At 46.6% G+C, this 19,354-nt stretch overlaps 1 protein-coding gene across 7 annotated transcripts in view; it reads right to left on the bottom strand.

Annotated features, from left to right (window-relative positions):
- PLEKHF2 (pleckstrin homology and FYVE domain containing 2) overlaps window positions 1–17,773 on the bottom strand; it is an 85,184-nt gene extending 67,411 nt beyond the window's left edge. For 3 of the 7 annotated variants that reach the window (XM_014577230.3, XM_025188417.2, XM_014577231.3), the window contains exon 1: window positions 12,418–12,711. The gene's annotated coding sequence lies outside the window, so the exon portion shown is untranslated. Of the gene's footprint in view, window positions 1–12,417; window positions 13,124–17,626 lie in introns of those variants that run through there. The other 4 variants (XR_012901310.1, XR_012901309.1, XM_075920348.1 and 1 more) reach the window with 3 other exon arrangements.
- Window positions 17,774–19,354: the final 1,581 nt, after the last annotated feature.

Here is a 19,354-nt window from a genome sequence, read left to right on the forward strand (position 1 = left end):
GAGGTTCAATGCACCAGCCACAAAACACCAGAGTGCCCAGCTATGAGAACTTCCAGCAACATTTTGAAGACTTAATCCAAATGTTGCACTGCTCTATCTTGATCAAGCCGTGAGGAGTGGATCTGACAAAGTGGGTCTTTTCCCACAAAAGCTTATGCTCCTACACTTCAGTTAGCCTATAAGGTGCCACAGGACTCCTTGCCGCTTTTGCAGATTCAGACTAACACGGCTACCCCTCTGATATCTTGATCAAGGAGCTCAAAATCTAAAGCAAACAGCTTATCAGGTTACTGCAGAGACTTCCAAGTCTTTCACACAAACCTACAGCTGCTACAACTATTCACAACAACTGAAACATTATCAATTTAGGGTTAAACAAAGACTGTGAATAGCTAGCCAACTACAAAAGCAGTTTCTCCTCTCTTGGTGTTCATACCTCTACATCAGCTGCTAGAAATGGGCCACATACTCCCTTACTGAATTGACCTCATTCTCTCTGGCTTGCCTCTTGATCGACATGCCTTTCTTTTCATATGCCTGTATATTTATACCTGCCTCTGGAATTTCTACTACATGCATCTGACAAAGTGGATCTTTGCCCACGAACGCTTATGCTCCAATAAATCTGTTAGTCTATAAGGTGCCACAGGACTTTTCTTTGTTAATGCAGATTCAGACTAACACAGCTACCCCTCTGATACTTGACAACAAATGAAAGAGAAGCTCTGACAATGCTATCAATGTCTCTTGATCTAGGAAGTTACTTTCTGAAAAGTTCCAAGATGTGGACTACAGTCCTGCATTTCATCCTCCAATTCCCTTAAACACATGCAAATAACTCATTACATTAATGGAAACGTGTATTAGGAAGGATTATGCAAATAAGAGACCCGAACCTCCCACTGTCACAATATACTCTAAATCAGTGTTTCTTAAACTGTGTTCCACTGGTGTGCCACGGAGAACGGAATTCAAAATGGCTGCCCTTACAGGGGTAGGCGACCTTTTTTTTTCCCCCCTCCTCAATAACTTTCCCAACCCTTTTCTTTCCTCAATAACTCCCCCACCGCAACCTTCCGACCCTTCCCTCCCCCCCCAAACAAAAAAATCCTTAGTGTTCCTCATTAAAAAAAATATTGTTTGGTGTTCCTCGGTCTTAAAAAGTTTAAGAAAAACTGCTCTAAATCTCCATCACTAGTGGCAATACTCTTAAGTGTCTTTGACATCTTCACACTGGTAATAGCTTGTAGAAATAGTCTGACAATTGTAGAAATTGATTACATTGAATTCATTTTTTTTGTGGAAGATTAGAGGAAAGGAGATTTTCTTTTTTTAATTAAATCTGTCACTAGAGGCCATTCTGAAGCAACATTTTGACAAACATGACTTAAGAGTAATCAAAAAATTTAATTATAAAACACTGCTAAGATTTCAAAGTCATTTAAACTGGTAATTTCAAACTAGTGAAGAGCCTACGCATTAATGTTCCAATAAACTATTTTCTGTGTCTTGCCTCAGTGACTGGGTATAAAAGAAAACTGAACACTTCCCCATATTTCAAATATACACATTTCAGTGACTGAATAAAATATGGAGAAGTCCTGGTACATTCTACTTAATTACATGCTAAATAATGAGCCTTGCAGAGTTAAAGAAAAATCCACGCAAGCAACAATCTCTATAAAATACAGATTTCACTTGAAGAAAGGTTTTTAAATTTTAACAGATTTGTGTGTGTCTTTACCATTCACAGAATGCATGCTAAGGTGAACCACAATTGTTCCAGCCATTAGGTCTTGGGCAGTTGTATCAGCAACTCTATTAGCTTTTTTAAATTATGTGACAGTTTGTAAAGTCAAAGCAAATGTGCTAGAGAGAAGTTCATCATTTTCTGTAACACTGAAATTTAAGACTTATCAAGACCATGCAAAACTCAAACTAGTATTAGCACTTTAACCAAAAATAAAATTTTACTATGCAAAATTGCAGCCCTTATTTTGCAAGCCTCCAATGAAGCAATTTATATTCATTCAAGCAGTTACATTTACTTAATAGGACCGGTCATGTGAATAAGAGTTTGCAGGACTTGACTTGTTAGTACAGCCATTATCATGTCTTTATTCTTCCACACTTGTCTACAGATATCCCTTTTCTCCCTATCACTATGAAAATAAGTATTTGTGTTCCAAGTAATTTAGACAAGTATTATGACAACACACATGATAATTTTTTTGTTTAGGAGAAAAAGGACAACTTTTTAAGCTAATGGGCTTCCATTTTAAAAGTGAGTTTTATACAAACCACCTTTACACTTTAAAAAAAAATTCTGAAAATTTAATCAGAAGTAAGTTAAATTTTCTTGTCCATGCAGTAGACAACAGGGATGTAATAGTGTAGTTGATTAACCAATAAGCAAAATTTTATAGATTAATGCTACAGACTACATGATTTCCTCCCCGCATCACCTTCGCAAGGACATTTTTTAGCAGGCTGTGCCAGCTGCCTGGCTCAGTCCTGGCTTGCAACGGGTCCGGGACCCACCCCTGCTGTGGCTCTGCATTAAACTGCATTAGACATTGGGTGGACAGGCAGCCAGGCTAAGTTCCAGTTTGCACCAGGTCCAGGAGCTCAGACCTCCTCTAGACAGGGGCTGCTGCCACCCCATGCTGCTGCTTTTTTATAAATTAAAATAAATTAATGGAGATTGCCTATCTCCTAGAACTGGAAGGGACCTTGAATGGTCTTTGAGTCCAGTCCCCTGCCTTCACAGCAGGACCAAGTACCATCCCTGACAAATTTTTGCCCCAAATCGGCCTCTGCAAGGATTGAACTCACAACCATGGGTTTAGCAGGCCAATGCTCAAACCACTGAGCTATCCCTCCTCCCAGAGGGCATATCAGAGGCAGCAGCACAGGGTGACAGGTATCTGGTCCATGAGGGGAACTGGTTTTTAAAACTGGCACCCTACGTGGACCAGCTCCTTCCTGGCACCCCAAACTGCTGCCTCCGATACAGAGTCAGCAGCACGGAGTGACACAGCCACCTCGAGAGTGAGGCCAGAGTGCACTGGCTGTCTGCCGTATCCCTGGGGACTATAGAATACTCAGCTAACCAATAAGATTCATGAGATAACTTGACTATTCAATTAACCGATATTTAACATCCTTAGACAACAATGCCCTGTTTGGATATTGCAATTGGATATTAAACATCCTATGAAGTAACTGAAAAAAATACAAGCTCAAGGGATTAACATTTTTCTGAAGTAAATGAAAAGATGAACAATATGTTGCCAATGGAATGTAGTTATTTACAATATTGTTCTTCTTGCAGTGGGAAAGCAGGATTTCATTCTGAGCATTTTAGGCTGAACAGCAGTTTACTATATGTAAGGGAATTCTAAGGATCGCCACAACTGGGATAAGGCTACACAACCAAAACTAAACAAGTGCTAGCTTGAATCCTAGCACTGGACAACGGTGGTGGTGAAGAAAACGTGTGCATCAGAACTACTGTCTTCTCAAATCTGCAGACAACCTGAAACAGCTCAGATGACTGAAGCCCTGTGTCACCTTATGAACACCAATCACACTAATGCAGTGGTCACCAACCACTAGATAGGGATCAACTTGTAGATCCTGTAGCCTCTGACAGGTGATCCTGAGTGGTCTAGCCCAGAGGGTATCAAGTGCGGTACTTCAGATGTCCCTCCCCCACTGTCATGCTGCTGCCCTATGACTTGGAGCTCGACCCCCACCCAGAGCCTCCTGTTTGCTATTGGGGGGGGGGGGGAAGGAGAGAGAAGGGTGCCGATGTCAGGGTGTTCCCTCTCTCCTGCACCCCATCTCCAAAGAGTGGGCAATGGCCATGACAGGGCTCAGGCTGGAGGGAGCTTTGCTGACAATTGCTCCTGTCTGAATGTACTCAGCATACTTAAAGGACCAGTGTGCATCTCTGTCACTGTGTCACACACACACACAGCCTTTCAACCTCAACCAGACACATACTTCTTGCTATTTCTTTTACTTCTTTCAAAGTGTTTTATTTTAGGTTTTTGACTGGTCTATGCGTTCCATAGCTTTTATTTCTCTTTTATGCTTACATTTAATTCAAGTACTTGTCATGGCAATAGTATTATCCCTATAGCAATTTTTTTTTTAATATAATATATGTAGGTTTTTGGCTTCTACTGGTGGTACACATCCACACATTACCTCAATATAGTGCACATAGCAAAATTCATTCCACACATGGATGGAAAAAATTAGAGGGAACAGCTGCAGGGAATTTCCTGGAATCAGACTAGATCTCCAAGAGGCTCCTACAGCCAAAAAGGGATATAGTCCTGCTACACTACCAGATTGTTAGCAGCCAAAGGCATGCTCCCCCCTGCCCTGGCTCTCTGCTGCAGCCGGCAGTGCAAGGGGATCTCAACATGCTACCTTTGGCTGGAGGCACCACCCCCACAGTGCCCACTGGCTGCAAATGGAAAATTGCAGCCAATGGAAACTGTGGGGGCGGTGCCTGTGGACAAGGGGCATTGTGCAAAGCCACCTGCCCCCACCTCGCAAAGCGATCAGTGGACATTGCAGGCCACTTTTGGGAATTGCACAGGGCCTGGGGAAGGGGGGGGGCTTAGGAGGTTGAGCCTGCCTTAGCCCCACTGCACTACCACCCTGAACCCCCTACTGCAACCTAGGCTCAGTCTAAAGCCTTTCCCACACTCCAAGCCCCTTGGCCCAAGACCAGAGACTGCATGCTTTGTCCCCTGCATCTCTATCGCCTGCCCCAGCCCAGTGAAAGCGAGTGAGGACAGAGGAGGAAAGAAAGATTAAGTGAGCAAGGCAGTGTCTCAGAGAAGGTGTGGTTCAAGGATAGGGCCTCACAGAAGGGGTGGGAAAAGAGGTAGGGCAAGGGTGTTTGGGTTTGAAGTAGATCCTGGATTGCACTTAAGTTAAAAAAAGTGATCTTGTTCTTAAAAAGGTTGGAGACTGCTGCACCAACATGTTAAAAGCTATAGTTTGTTAACATTTTATATAATCTTTAACTATTTCATTGCTGATCACCATAAATGCGTGAGATTTTGGAAGTTGCTACAGTGACAAAAACGCAAAAGGAAAGAAAGCAGTCTAGAGAAATTCAGACTAGAAATAAGGTGCAAGTGTGAAACAATGGTAATTAACCACTAGAACTGATTGACGTTCATAGTAGATTCTTCAGTGCTGGCTATTCTTAAATCAAGATTAGATTTTTTTTTAAAGAGATGATCTAGGAATTATTGTAGGGAAGTTCTATAGCCTTTGTTACACAACAGATCATATTAGACGATCAGTTGTCCTTTTTGGCTGAAATCTATGTTGAATGTACAATAAGATTCTGAATAATAGTAATAAATAAAAGTTTAGTAACTAAAATAGGGATGTTAGATAGCAGGTAATAGAATAGTCGACTAACTACATGAATTCTTAGTGGTTAGTCAACTATTCTATAGTGCCCGGGGTGGGGACAGATTCCTCTGTCCATGGTGGTGCCAGGGTTGGCCATGGACAGAAGCTGTTTTGCAGCAGCCTCTCCTCCCTTGTCCCTCCCAGAGAGGGAGCAGGCAGCACCACGAAGCTGTTGCTGGGGGAAAACCAGCTTTTAAGGTTCTGCTTTTCCCCCACCACCACTTGCTGCCTCCCATACAGACTTTGAGAGCAATGTATTGTGAGTAAGTATCCCACAGTGCCTGCACTGCTTTGCATTCTGGGTTATTCTCCCAGTGCACGCTGGGACCAAAACTGTTCAGCAAGCAGTTCTGGGGTCATCAGCATCCCACAAGGCACTGGTCTAATCCCTCCTCCCTTGATTGAGGTCAAGAGGAAACAGTCTTTCCACATTTTTTGGAGCTGGTTACCCACACAGACACCAAAGCAGCATGAATATGGACACCTTGTGGATTCCATTGTGCATCCAAGCATGATGATGATGATGTTCACCTCGCTGTACCTAATATTGGCATATGTACAGAGCATATGCATGGCACTTCAAGCAAGAGGATGAATCCCAGGAGGCCATGGACATGCAGTTTATGCAAGTACTTGAACTGAATGAATTGGAAACGCTGTCAGCATTCGATCCTCTGGAAACAGGGGAACGCCAATTTCTGGTGCTGTCTGACAAGCACAGACTGGCGGGACTGCATAGTACTGCAGGTTTTTCTTTGCTATTTAGACATACCCATACTAATAAGGCCAAGTTCCACCTCTTCTGGCCGGGAGGCAACAACCACCCACCCCTAATCTGGAAAACATAACTGGGGTTTTATCACTTACTGCAGATGGCGGGAGACCCTCTTAAGAGCCATGTGATATTTACCACATTTTAAAAAAAAAGAACACGGGTTGTATGGGATTAGTGATTCACATTCAGCACCCTATGGACTGCTAGATTCAGTCTAAATGCCATTTAGAGACAGTAATTTTAATATTCAAACACAAATATAAACTCCTAGAAAGATATTTTTAAATGAGTCGAAGCAGAGCAGCCACTGAAGCAGTCACAATGAAAACTAGGGGGAGGTGCCCCCTGCTCCCTACACTTACACTGTCTCAGGGGGTAGGCAGGCCCAGCCCTCATCCCAGCTTCCAGGGAGGGCCAGTAGTCATGCCAGCCTCAGCCTCCCATCCCCCGCCGCAACCAGCCCCAGCCTCTGACCCCTGCAGCTGCCAGGACTGCACCATCCTGGCTCTCTCTCTCTCTCTCTCTCTCTCTCTCTCTGGCCTCCAGAAGGGCGCAGAAAGGAAGCCACTCCAAGGACTTGCCAAGCCCCACGTTCTCCCTGCCCCATCACCAGGGTGGGCTGGGCTGTGCCAACACCAGGCCCTCCCACCCTCCTCCCTGGCCATGCCAGCCTGGGCCCTTTCTCTCCCCCAGCTTTCCCCCGCCGCAGGCTAACCTTAACCCCACCTCTCCCGGCCAAGGCCACATCAGGCGCCGCACTCTCCTTCTGGCCACTGGAGGCAGGGGGGAGGCACTCCTCCTGGCTGCCAAGCACAGAGGAGGAGGGAGGCCTGGCATGGCAATCAGCACTGGGGAAAAGGGAAGGAAGGGCTGCGGGATGATTGAGTAACATGATGATATTCTGTCAGCCCACAGGAAAACATTTTTTATACGTATAGTAAGATAAGATTCTCATTTTGCACTCAACTCCTTAATCACTTTTCAATTAAAATTTAACTTTACACATGCAATTACAATTCTAGTATAAATTCAAACTAAAGATGCTACTTGCTCATGTTGCAGTGACCAAATTGCTATAGATTGTATGTGGTGTTGCTACAGACAAGCAAGATCCCTGCAAAATAATATTCAAAGAAATCCATCTCTCAGACTCAGAGAATTGAAAGGGACCCCAAGAGATCATCTAATTCAGTCTCCTGCACGCATGGCAGGACTAAGTATGATCCAGCCCAGGAGGCTCAGGATTCCCTTCCGCCATCTCGCTCCCCCTCCGCAGAAGGGTGAGCCAGCATTAGTGCTCCAGCCATGCAAGGGGGTGGGTGGAAAGCTGAGGTTTGGCTCTACCCCAGAATCTAGCGGGGCCACACAAAATCTACTAACCCTGGGGCCCTAGAAAAGTTAATCCAACCTTGGAGAGAAAGCCCTGAGTCATGGCACCCCCTCACAATGGGGCTGGAGTGTGAGGGGAACCCTGGCATCCCAACCTGAATGAGGTGAGCCTCTCCATTTTTCTCTATCAATTGGGGGCCATGTCTGTGAGGGATCTCCCCCCCCCCCCCACTTTTCATTTGCATGTGGCCAACTGAGTTTTCTGAGTCAGTGGCCCCCCAATCCAAAAAAGGTTTCCCACTCCTGACCTAAAACACCTGTTAGGGATGGTTATTTAATCTGCTCTTAAAATTTTCCAAGGATAGAGATTTTACAGCCTCCTTAGGCAATTTATTCCAGTGCATCATAGTAGTAACTATCCTAACATCCAACCTAATTTCCCCTTTGCTGCAGTTTAAGCCCATTACTATTACTCCTATCATGACAGATTGAGAACAACTTTCCTCCCTCCTTGTAACACTCTTTCATATACACATGAAAACTGTTATGTCCCCTCTCACTTTTCTCTTCAGATTAAACAAACCCAATTCTTTCAATCTTCCCTCCTAAATCAAGTTTGCTAGATTTTTAATAATTTAGTTGTTCTTCTCTGGACTTTCTATCATTTGTCCACATCTTTCCTGAAAATGTGGCACTCAGAACTTGACAATACTCTGAGGCCTAATCAGTATTGAGTAAAGCAGAAAAAATTCTCGTGTCTTGAACAGTCCTGTTAATACATCCTAGAGTTATGTTTGCTTTTATGTTTTGTTTTTGGCAGCAGTGTTACGCTGTTGACATATTTAGCTTATAACCACTAGAAGATCTACAAGGCATTGCTCAGGTCCTTAACTCAATTTTTGTTTTCTTCATTTAAAATCAGGGCTACTCAACTTTGGAAGCCCTGGAAGCCACAATGATACTCACAGCACATGCAGAGGGCCACAACTTAGGTGTGGTTGCATACATATGCAAATATATGTGCAAATAGCTTCTTTCACACTGACAGGCATGAATACAAAGATTAAGGCAAGACTACACAACACGCAGGCCCCATTTAAGTCAGTTCTGCTGTTATTAATAAAATGCAATATTTAACCGATTTCCACCCATATGACAGTACTTTTAATGAGCAATGACAGTTCAGGAATGAAAAGAAGACCATTATATTGACTACTTTTTTGTTTTGGCTCCCACCTATGGGCCACGTATTGAGTCCCACGTAAATCCAAACCGCACCGTGGGCTGCAAACAAACAGGCCGTGGGCCGCATGCATTCCATAAGCTGTGTGTTGAGTAGCTCGGATTTAAATCATTGCTCTGGGGTGAGGATGGGGATGAGGGGTTCAATATGCAGGCTGCCGTGGGGAGAGAGGACTACCCCGCCATAGCAGCTTGGGGCAAGGTGAGCAGTTCCTCTCTCCATAGCTGCTGCAGCTCCAGCAAGCACAGCCGGGGGAAGAGTGGGGCATGTCCAGGTTCGTCTGCCTCCTGCATTCCCCAGCCATGTAGAGGCATCAACAAACTATGTACTATCCCCTTTGTCAGGGAGCCAGGGGAACAGCCAACAATGTTTCCATACAAATTGGAAGGGGGAGCGTCAGTCCACTCTGCCCTCCCTAAAGGGCAGACAGACTCACTCTCTCAAATATATAGTAGACTGTGGGCCCTAGATCCCTTTCCAAAGTACTTCATCCTAGGCAGTCATTTCCCATTTTCTTTCCTAAGTAGAGTATTTTACATTAGTCCTTATTAAATTTCATCTTATTTACTTCAGATCATTTGTCCAGATCATTTTGAATTTAATCTTAGTTCCCAAAGCACTTACAATCCCTCTCAGATTGGTATTGTTCACAAACTTTGAAGATATTGAATAGAACCAGACCCACAACTAATCCTTGCAGGATTCCACTTGATATGCCCTTCCAGTTTGACTGAACCACTGATAATTATTCTCTGGAACAGTAGCTCCATGTAGGATGTATTTCCCTAGTTTGCTTATGAAAAAAAATCATGTATGACATTACTAAAGTCAAGATATACCACTTCTATCGCTACCCCCCATCCTAAAGGCTTGTTAACCCTGTCAAAGAAAGCTATTATGTTGGGTTTTTCATTTTTTCTTGCAAATCAATGCTGTTATTTATCACTTTTTATCTTTTTGGTGTTTGCAAATTGATTAATTATTCACTCAATTATCCTTCTGGATACTGACCCAGAGAGTCCTTGTTTTCCCTTTTATAGTTGGGCACATATTTTCCCTTTTCTAGTCCTCTGGAATCATTCCCATCTTCCATGACTTTTCAAAGATAATCATTAATGGCTCATATCTTCTCTGTGAACTCCTTGAGAATTTTAGGATAGGGATAAAAAGTAACTTAAAAATATTACTGGTTAGAAGGCCTAGCCCATGCTGTCTGGGGCCTTAAGCGCTGACTCGTCATTTTGCTTGGGGGTGGCTTGAACTCCAGGCTCTGCCTCCACTCCACCTCTTTCCTCAAGTCTCCGCCCCATCTCCTCCCCCTCTCTGCCAGAGGGGCTAATCAGCTCTTCACTAACCTCCAGAAACCCTGGGAGGGATGGGAAAGAGATGTAAGTGCAGGGCCACCAATGCATGAAATGGCAGGAGGGGAACTGGGTGCTCTGCACGGACTAATTTTTCCTCAGGGGTTCCAAACCTATGCCCAGGACCCTGGCCACCATGGCAGCAGCAGGAGTCCCAGGCACTTTTCAATTGCCAGGCCTGAAGGCAGCTGCCCTTTTTCATCTTCCCACTGGCAGCCCTGACAGTAAGGTCCTTGAAGTGCTGCTACTGCAGCAGCAATTTAACATTGTCGGCATACCAGCCCATTCCAGCAGTCACTTAACTACTGGTACATCGTACTGTACCATTTCTGTCTAGGATGTATTTCATCAGTCCCTGGTGACTTAAAGACATCTAACTTGTCTAAGTCTATTTTGGCACTAACATTTTTGTTAGTAAAGCTTTTTTCACACCTCTGAGCAATGTTATTGCATCAGTAGAAGACATTCTACCATTCATTGGGACTAGTTAAATTATGCTGACAGGCAAGTTACATACACTTATTATTTTGCATCAGTACAGCTGTGTCGCCTCTAGGGATGTAAAAGAGTAGTTGATTAGTCAACTACCAACTAAGCCTAGGTATCTCCTATCCCCTCTTCTCCCCTTCCCCCCCCCCCCCCCCCACTGCCTCTGTATCAGAGGCAGCAAGGAGGCAGGGAGGAAAGCTGAAGCCTGCGCTGGGGGAGAGCTGACTTATAAAAGCTGCTTCCCCTGAGCACCATCTCCATACTGCTGCCTCCCCACCCCCATGTGCTGCTACCTCTATCAGCAGCCCCTGTCCATGGCAGCCAGGGCTGACTGTGGGCAGAGGCTGCTCTAGAAGGCAGCCCAGCTCGCTAAGGGTCCAGGACCTACACCCACTGTGGCTGTACAGTTTAAATGTAGTAGGAGCCGGGCTGCCTGCCCACCCCGCTCTTACTATATTTAAACTGCAGAGCTGCAGCAGGGATAGCTCCCAAACCCAGCATGAGCTGGGACTGAGCCCTTCTTCCCTTATCAACTAATTGTGTAGTGGATCACAATTCTATCAACTACATGATTAGCGAATTACTCACCTCTCAATATCTTTAAGACACACACACACACACACACACACAGATCCAAAGAAATCCCTCTTCTGGCAGCTGGCATTTACTGAACTATAGAACATACATTTGCTTATAGGGATAAACTGCCAGAAGCATCACAAATTTTACATACGATACTTGAGAAATTTCTCTTTTAAAAGAGTTATTATATGTATTTGAAGAGTTTAAATGAGATGCAATCCCTACATTATTGTCTCAACCCTGGGGGAGGGGGAAAACGACAAGATTACACAAATGAAATAATTATTTAGAGAAAAATAAATCTAGACTGCAAAATACAGTGCACAAATCCCAAACGAACTCCTACACCCAAATACTTATTTTCCCAGAAGTATCCAAGATGTGGGGGTTTTAGTTTGAATTTAGGGTGATTTATGGTGACGTGAAACAAAGCAGACTCATAGAAGACTGTGGCCCAACCCTCTTCCCATTGAAGCGAGTGAAAGGTTCACCCGCGGCTGCCACAACGCCAGAGTCCTTTCGAACGACCATAAATACAGGGAGCTCGCTCGCTCGCTCGCTCATTCGCTTCCCCCCAGTCACAATCCACTCCCGTAACTGATGCCGACGAGGGATTATCCTCCCCGCTGCAGCCAACTCTCAATCCCCGCTACGCTGAACCCTGGGGGCCGGGGTACAACTCCCCCCAAGGAGAGCAGGGAGCTCCCGGAGAGGCATTCAGCCGTGCTACGCCCCCTACAGGTCACGGGCCAGGTGACGGGGAGGCAGGGCTGGAGTCCCGCCCTGGCACTGCCCGCAGCGGGGCTGAGGGTGAGTTACCGGCCGCCCGGGCTGAGCTCTAAGCACCTACAACGAACGCCCAGCGCTGTGGCGCCCAAGACCCCTCACGGGGACGGGGACGGCTCCGGCACGCTGCCCTGGAGAGACTCCGGGCGCAGGAGACCCTCGCGGGCAAAGTTTGTCGGCGGGGATGCCGCTCCGAGGACGGGACGGCGCCCACCCGTCCCATCCCCACAGGGGCAACTCCCGCGCCGGCCGGGCCACACGGGAGCCCAACATGGCCGCGGAGCAGGAGCCTAGGCAGGGAGAGCCCGCAGGGAAAGTTTGCCCGGAGGCAGCCGCCCGCCTGGCTCCTGCCACAGCCCAGCCCGCCAGTGCGAGGGGGACGCGAGACCCGCCGCGCTGCTTACCCTGGGAGAGCCCGGCGCGCGCAGCTCTCTCCGCTCGGGCTCCTGCCAACCGCCAGCCCCGTCCCACAGCGGCCCCGCCGCGCTCGCACATAACCGTCCCCGCAGCTGCGAGAGGACTGGCTCCAGGGGCTCCGCCCCAGCCCTTGGGATCGGGGGAGGGGCCGCCGCCATCTTGGGAGAGGCGGGGCAGGGCTTCGCGGCGCTCGGCTGGGGGGCGAGGGGGTTCAGGGCTTTCCCGCCGGCCTGTGCGCTGTGGGGAACGCACAAGAGTCTCCCCAGCTCTTTCACTCGCAGAAGTGCCCCCCCAGCTCTGCCTGCTCCCCCTTCTCTCACTGGAGAGTCCCCGTCCTCAAACCTGCCCGCCCCTTCCCTCCTCTTTCTGAAGAGAGGGTCCCTCCCTCCGCAGCTGCCTGCCCGTAGCCCCCTCGCTCACGGGAGAGCCCCCCACACTCACTGGAAAGAACCCGCCGTACAGAGCTGCCTCTCCCCTCTCTACCCCCTTGAAAAGATTCGCCGGGCCAAGGCAGCCCTTGGCTTGCCCCAGGTCTCACTACTTGATGCAAATGCCTCCTGCTTGCGGGTTATGGAATTAAGGAGTGTTTGCGAAGTCTTCCTACAGGACCATTGTTGTTCTGTAAATTCCTTTAGGGAGGATCCCTCTCGACGCGGGTGAGTCAATGAACTATTTACTGTGTTTCAGGTTTGTTGCCACAACTCATGACAGCTCTGTGGACTTCTGGGAAAACGGCGTGTTTGAATTGAATCCCAACTTGATGTGAGTGTGGAGTAAATAAAAATTGAACAGCTTCAGTCAGTCTGAACTTTGAAAAGAAATGGATTGTTTTGATAAGCACAATTAAACGAGATCTTTCTGCTCCTCAGACTACATCTTTGCCTTACTTCATTTCTATTCAGGCTTCTTACTCCTCATTAAATCTAATGAGACTCTTAACCCTGACTTCAGCTCCTGATGCTTTTTTAATCTCCACGTGATTCTGACTGCTCTTTTTGTTTCTTTTGCCCCCTCTAGAGGCTTTGACTCCTTACAGTTCACTGCATACACTTGCAACAGTCTAATATTAAATTATGTCAATCTCTCTGCCCTCTCCATTAAACTTCTAATGATCTAAACACCTCCCCAGATAACTGTTCTGATTCTCTGTGTTAGACTCGTTGAGTCCTTAGTTGTAAGTCTCTTGAAGCAGAGATTTATTAACTTCAGCACACTTCATCTACTGCAGTGTTCTTCAGCCTTTCCCTTGCTGACATGCGAAGTCTCATCTAACCAGGACCTATCAGGCACTTTCCCATATTGCAAAATGGGAGGAAAGGCAGAGAGTTGTTGCATCATCCCCAAGCTGAGAAGCCATGATATATTGCAGTTTCTCAGTTGATGGTGGAAATAGTCCCTAGGAAGGTCATGAAAAGCAGTTAAGGGTGGGTGGGACATGAAGCATTGCACTGTTTATTGCAAATCTAATGCAAAGAATATCTTTTTCTTCCACTTCCTGCACTTCATTATACTTCCTCCTCAAGTATTCTCTAGTCAACCTCTTGAAACACACACACAATATAGGTGAATCATTGTTATCCATGATAGTAAATTTATCAGAGTAAAAAGTGGAAGGAGGTCCTGACAATTTTTGACTTTGAATAAGGGTTCACCAATCTGATTTGTTGTATTGCACCCTGCTACATAAAGTGATACAGATCCCGTTTCCCCAATACAATACTTTATTCCTGTTTTAAATTACTATTTCTGTTGTCTATTCAGGTTTTTCAGGACAACATTTTCAATCTTTTAGTCTTTTAAAATCTCTGAGGGGTTGACAGGTTAGTCTGTAACTTTAAAAACTATTGGTCTCATGGCACCCTTAGAAACCAACCAAAATATACAGAATCATGAGCTTTTGTGGGCAAACCCACTTCATTAGATGAATTGGAGTGGAAATAACAGAAACCAGAAATCTCTTGGTTTTGCCCACAAAAGCTCATGATTCTATATATAGTCTATATATATATTGGTTAGTCTCTAAGGTGCCACAGAATCATTCTCTCTTTTTTTATTAGTCTTGTAGGCAACCCATTTGTGCTAATCCCTTGCTATAGCGTTACCACCTATACTAAGATTTTTCTAGGACCTCACCATTTGTATAGAATAATTGTGCAAATAGTAGATGTTCACAGACCCTGAAATTGCTTTTTGCAGCCTATGAAACACTTTGGGAAATAATATTTTTCCTGCAATGTTGTTATATACATATTTGATCACATTGTATCATAGCCCAATGACACAAACATCAGAATAATACAAGTTTGTGCTGTGAGAGAAACTCAGAAAAACAGCAACAACATTTTTGATTAATTAAGGTTTCACTCATATGAAGACCCTAGTGTTTGGGTTCCCCAGATTTCATATTCACCTAATTGTAGGACTGTGAAAGTATTTGCTTTTTGGCACAAAAGAAGTGGCCCCAAAACTAGGGATTATCAGTTAATCTAGTCTACTACTTGCATTCCCCCCCCCCCCCATTGCCTCGGTATAAGAGACAGCAAGGGGGGGAGAAGCAGGGAGCTGGTGCCCCCCAGTAGCAAGTCTGCAGTGCCGCCTGCCCCCCTCCCCCGCACCACCATGCTGCTGCCTCTCATAGAGGCAGCAACATGGGGGAGAGAGGAGGCTGCCACAAAGCAGTCTCTGCCCATGGCGGACTCTGGCTCGCTGCTGCCAGAGGCTGTTCTGTAGGATGCAAAGCAACCTCTGTAGTAAGCCTGCTCTGCGAGATGCTGTTTCGGGGCAACAGCTCCTGTCCACAGGGGGTCAGAGCTCCCTGTGGACAGAGGCTAGAGTGTTTGGGGGGGCACCAGGGGAGGCTGCTGCAGAGCAGCCTGTGCCCTTGGCAGGCCCTGACTCACCATGGCAGGCCGTGACTGCTTCACGGGATGCAGAGCAACGTCTGTCCATGGGAAGCCTGTTCTGTGGGATGCTGCTTCACTGCAGCAGCTCCTATGCATGGTGAGCTCGGGCCTGCCATCAACAGAGGCTGGTCCCTGGCAGTAGCCCCAGTTCACAGAGGTCTGATCTCCCTAAAGACAGAGGCTGGAGTAGCCTCTGTCCGTGCAGAGCTCGGACCCATCACGGACAGGGGCTGCTATCACCCCATGCTGCTGCCTCTATATCAGAGGCAGCAGCACAGGGCAGCAAGCAGCTGGTCTACAAGGGGAGCTGGTTTTTAACTGTCTCCCCTCGTGGACCATTTCCCACCTAGCACTATGTACTGCTGCCTCTGATACATTGGACCATAGAATAGTCAACTAACCACTAAGAATTCGTGCAGTTAGTCAACTATTGTATTACCCAATATCTAACATCTCTACCCAAAACATTAATCTATGAAAAATCAGAATTATTAGATTAACTGATAAAGTATCCAAGGGGAAGGAAGATCCCAGTAAAGATTCTGAATTCCATTTGAATTCAAGTTTGGTATTTCCATTACTTCCAGAGATCTTTGGGACATTTTTACTTCAGCCCCAAGGCAGGACCTGACAGCCAGTGAAGTCCGCTGCAACTCCTAGCCACAACAGGTTGCAGGGGCTCCCTTTAAAAATCCAGCCAAGATGACAGGTAGGGGGGGACCTGCTGTGGTCCCTATCCAGGATGCCCCACAACTGAAAGCCACCATCAGGAGTAGTGGAAGGACCCTTACAGCTCCAAGCCTCTTCCATATGTGGGGTACCCCACATCTCTAAGCTGTTGCCAGCTGCCAGAGGACCCCACACTTGCAGTCACCATGGGAGGGAATCGTGGAGCCCCAGCAACCACAGATATTGGCATAGGTAGCAGTTATTGAAGGCAGCAGAAGGCTGAGCTACACCAAAAAGCCTTGTATGGCCTTTGGCCCCTCTCATGCTCTGCCCCCAGGTCCCTTCCTGCTTCCCAGAACTGTGCTGTGTGGGGGAGGTACCAGGATAGGGCTGAGGTTAATGAGGGCTGCCTGGTGCTGGGGGGCTATGCAACACTCACATAATACTCAAGGGCTGGGAGGGCACACCACCCATATGTGCTGGGAGGGTGATAACCACTTTGCACTCCAGGGTTGAGGGAAGAAGGTCTCTGGTAAGGATGCTAAAATGCGATTAATTGACTAGTCAGTTGACTCTGGGTTCCATGTGGCACTTCCCTGGACTCCCCAGCTGATCCCAGGTCCTGGGGAAATGCCATAGGGAGCCCAGGGTCAGCTGGGGAGGTCCCAGCTGACCCCGGGATCAATGGCAGCTGCCCCTTTGAATCGTGCGGAGGCAGTATTTTAAAGGGCCAGCCCGCTGCACAGCTGATCTTGGGATCAGCTATGCGGCCTGTTGGCTCTTTAAAACACTGCCTCTGCATGATTCAAAGGGGCAGGAGGGAAGCCCAGGGTCAGCTGGGAACTCCCCAGATGACCCCAGGCTCCCTGTGGCATTTCCCCAGGACTCAGGATCAGCTGGGGAGTCCAGGGAAGTGTCACATGGAACCCACAGTCAACTGGGGACTCTCCAGCTGATCCCAGGTTCTGGGGAAATGCCACAGGGATCCCAGGATCAGCTGGGAATCCCCAGCTGACCCCGGACTCCAGGGCTGCCCCTTTGATTCCCCGCAGAGGTGGTGTTTTAAAAGGGGCAGCCTGCCACACAGGTGATCCCAGGATCAGCTGTGCAGCTGCCACCTTCAGGTTTCAGAGCAGCAGTGCCACTTTAAAGTACCCCTTTTCCCCCCACCCAGTGCTGCCTCTATTTCATATAGGCGGCAAGGGGGGAATTGTCTAGTTGACATTACTATCTGATAAGCAAATTCTTATTGGATAGTCAACTAGTCTTTAACATCCTTCATCTGTGGGCCACACTACCCACATGCCAGGCACTCTGGGACTGCTGGAGGAAAGTCATATTGCATACTCAAGAGTGCTGTGGGGGGAGAAAGAAGGGTTCCACATAGGAGTGAGGTGTCTGGACTTCAGTGGAAGGAAAAATGCCTCAGGCAGAAGTGACAGGCCAAGGGCTAACCATCCTGAGACCAGGGTTCACCTACAACCTGTGTGTTCTAGACCCTCCTCCTTTCCCATTTTGTCAGTTATTTTTATTAAAAGTCAGGGACTTATGTGAATTTTTAGTTGTTGCCCATGACCTGCCTGTGACTTTTACTAAAAATAATAATAACAAAATCTTAGCTTACCTCTTGCACAGCTGTGCACACAGTGGTCCTTTGTCCGATGGTCAGGATGTACAAGTGCCACAACTTGCTGTTGCAGTTAATAGATTTAAGCTTTCTCTGCCAAGTGTTTTTGCAAGTGCTCTGGAGACACAGGATTCTTTCTGTCCATCATCTCAAACCTACCCAGCTGTAGGGATGTAAAATCCCATTTAATCATTTAACTGGGAAACCACATGAAGGGGGTGGGGCAGAGGGTAGGCTGGAGCACCTTCCTTCCCTGCTGCAGGTGGGGGCTATTCCAGCCAGGATGGAGCCCCCCTGTGTGAGGAGCACCAGCCCAGGCTTGCTATATACAGGGGCTGCTCTACCTGGGCTAGAGCACCCCCTTCCCACATTGGACCTTGCTGGGATAGAGCAGCTCCCTGCCTGTAGCAGGTGGGGAGCTGTTCCAGGCCCCATCAGTTAATTGCAACTGGCAAGCCTTGCTGGGTGATGCTTACCAGTTAACCATTCACATTCCTACTCAACATCTTGCCCAGCCACCTAATCCAGGTGCTACCAGGTGAGTTTGGTGAAGATTGCCAAGCAACATGCAGAGTTTAAAAGAAAATGCACTTCATTCCTTGCTGACACCTGCTTTTGTAAGAGGAAAAAAGAGTCATAGAATTTTTTTTATTCAAAAGGATGTTTCTCCACCTGTCTAGATCATGACAGGATTGCTTTTGTATTCTTAACCCACTGCTAATAGTATTAAATAGGTCCACTAATGGAAAATTTTCTCCTTTAGAAGTTCAGTTACTTTATAGCTATGTTTTCCCACTTATTTAACCATTTTTCCTACTGCATTTTCAGACCTTTGTTCCGTGATATTGTCCTTGTTGTGACAAGAGAATACTGATAGTATTCTCTTTATAAGTTTGTGAAAAGGTCAGTCCCATTCCTGGGCCCCTGTTCAACTCAGTCTCACCAATTATTTAGGTACTGTGGCACAGGCCACTCTTGCCCTTGCTGGGGTTTAGATTTCTGTCCCTCAGCTAGAAGGGCTTTGGGGCAGGTGCCCCTTGATCTCCCTAGGCTGGGTAAGCAGACCTCCCCAGCCATTGGCTGAAATGCTCAAGCTACTTGGGGAAGGGAGCCCAAACAGTTCCCGTCAGAGCTCCTGACCTTCCTTGCTATCTCCAGCAACACTGACTTCTCTTTATTAGCATCTCCAAGTCTCTCCTTATCTGCTATCATTTCTCTCACTTTTCCTGGGAGTAGAGAGGAGGGGAAGCTTTTAAAAAGACCCTGTTGCAGCCTGAAGTCAGAGCAGCTGGCCCTAATTGGTTTATAGTAGCCTCATCTCAGCTGCTCCCATTCCACCCATGATAATTCCAGGACCATTTCTGCCTTTTAAAGCTGCCTCTCTCTCCTTTGAATCAAGCCCTCTGGCCTGACCTTGTCACAAGTTATATAATTAATTGCTATTCCATTTTCATTTCTCCCAATTATATTTAGTGTATTTTTTAACTTCCTGTAAAATATGGGCATTATTTTTCCATTATTGTTATTTTTAGTGTTCCTGTCTGACTTGTCTCTAATTTGGCCATATTTTTTTAAACCATAGCACTCCTGTTACTTGGGCTATAATTCTACTCTGAAAAGTATGTGAAGATTTCCTTTTTTTTTTTTTGCTAAGATGCTCTTTTGATAGGATGTTCAAAACTGTCCTCACATGGTTTATTAGTGGTTTACAATTGTGTGTCAACA

Source organism: Pelodiscus sinensis, chromosome 2 (genome assembly GCF_049634645.1).
Source record: "Pelodiscus sinensis isolate JC-2024 chromosome 2, ASM4963464v1, whole genome shotgun sequence".
Lineage (NCBI taxonomy): Eukaryota > Metazoa > Chordata > Testudines > Trionychidae > Pelodiscus > Pelodiscus sinensis.